Source organism: Pteropus alecto, unplaced genomic scaffold (genome assembly GCF_000325575.1).
Source record: "Pteropus alecto unplaced genomic scaffold, ASM32557v1 scaffold76, whole genome shotgun sequence".
Lineage (NCBI taxonomy): Eukaryota > Metazoa > Chordata > Mammalia > Chiroptera > Pteropodidae > Pteropus > Pteropus alecto.
Window position 1 is genome coordinate 17,549,994 of NW_006443138.1, and position 2,013 is coordinate 17,552,006.

General features: G+C 30.4%; 1 pseudogene; it reads right to left on the reverse strand.

Annotated features, from left to right (window-relative positions):
- Window positions 1–1,021: 1,021 nt before the first annotated feature.
- LOC112472506 lies at window positions 1,022–1,140 on the reverse strand (annotated as a pseudogene).
- Between the last annotated feature and the right edge of the window lie 873 nt (window positions 1,141–2,013).

Below are 2,013 nucleotides of genomic sequence, written 5' to 3' on the forward strand. Positions count from 1 at the left end.
CAACCATGACTTTTACATACAAGTTATATTTTGTGAACTAATTTTTGTATATAAATAGTTCTATACGCTTTATTTTTTTCTAAATGACTTTTTGTGACACAGAGGTAATTTTTTGAATTGTTTTTGATTTTATATTATTTGTGCAATATAAATGAATGCTTGCATTGCTAAATGATAATAACATTTTCATTTCTGCATTATTTCTATAGCAACTCTGGAAACTATTTTTAAGACTATGGGCTGTGTCAAATTTCCTGAGTTAACTTTCCAGCTGCACCAATTTTGAAACTTGTGACATTGAATAAGTGACTAACTTCTCTAAGCCTTGGTTTTTTTTTTTCATCTTTGAAATAGAAGACATAGTAATATTTAACTCAATAGATACTTCACCCATTTAAGAAAAAAATGAGTGTTTCACAATGTCTGAAACACAAATAATGTTAACATGATTAGACTTTATTTTTCAGTATATGTTTTTACCTTTACTAAAATATAAGCTCCAAATAATATTCCTGTCAAATTTTGTTTTTATTTACTAAGAACTATTGTGAACAATTCTAATTTTTAATATAATGCTCAGAATTTTAGAGTTATAAATCAAATAACTAAAGTAAGAAATTATATTTTGAATAAATATCACAATTGGAAGACAAAATACTCCCTTTGCAGATTTATTTCGATCATAAGTGGAATGCACACTAAACTTTATCTTTGCTTACCCATACAACAGCAAAGGAAATATTCATTTCCCTGTGATTTTGTTTGTTTGTTTAGCCTCGTGGGAAGTTATTTAAATTTTAACACATTTTATTCACAGCATGCTTTTATGGACTCATATCTTATATAATTGAGTCAGCCCATGTTCAAATTATTAACTGCCTAATTTTTAAACCAAATCTTTTTTTCTTCCTTTACAATTTTTTTTTTCTTTTTTAGGCGAGGTAACCCTTGGTTGACCTCACAGATTTTGAGGACCTTGTCAGTTTACAATCTCTTATTTATTTATTTATTTATTTATTTACACCTACAGCACTTGGTCTTCCTAGGGGATCTCCTATCCAAGTACTAACCAGACTTGACTCTGCTTAGCTTCCGAGATCAGACAGGATCGGGCTTATTCAGGGTAGCATGGCCATAGACTCCTTTACAATTTTTTAATAGACTTTAACTTTTTTTGGCAGTTTTAGGTTTACAGAAAAATTGAGCAGAGAGTATAGTTTCCAGATAGTCCTATTTCCCCATCCTCAAGTTTCTCTTATTATTAATATTTTGCATTATTGTAATATATTTATTAAAATCGATGAGCCAATATTGATACATATTATTCACTAAAGTCCATAGTTTACCTTAAGTTTCACTCCGTTATACATTTGGATTTTGACAAATGTATGATAACATGTACCCACCATTATAGTATCATACAAAATAGTTTTACTGCCTGAAAAATTCTCTGTGTTCTACCTATTCTACCTATTCTACCTATTCATTCCCATCTGTCTTTCTCTACTCTCTGACAATCACTGATCTTTTTAATGGGTCCATAGTTTTGCCTCTTTAAGAATGTTACATAATTGCAATTATGGATTATATAGCCATCAGGTTGTCTCCTTTCAATTAGCAATATGCATTTAAATTTCCTCCATGTCTTTCTGTAGCTTGATAGCTCATTCTTTTTTATCGCCAAATAATATTCTTTTGTGTGAATGTACCACAGTTTGTTTTCTATTCCGCTCTTAAAGGACATCTTGTTTGCTTCCAAGTTTTAGCAACTGTGAATGAAACTGCTATAAACATTCATGTGCAAGTTTTTTTGTGGACATAATTTTTCATCTCTTTTGGGTAAATACCAAGTAGTACAGTATATTGCTAGATCATATGGCGAGAGAATGTTTAGTTTTGTAAGAAATTACCAATATGTCTTTCAAAGTCAGTGTGCAATTTTGTGTTCCAAGCAGCAATGATGAGACAACTTACATCTTTTTTTCTTTCTTTCTTTTTTTGGGGGGGGTGGGG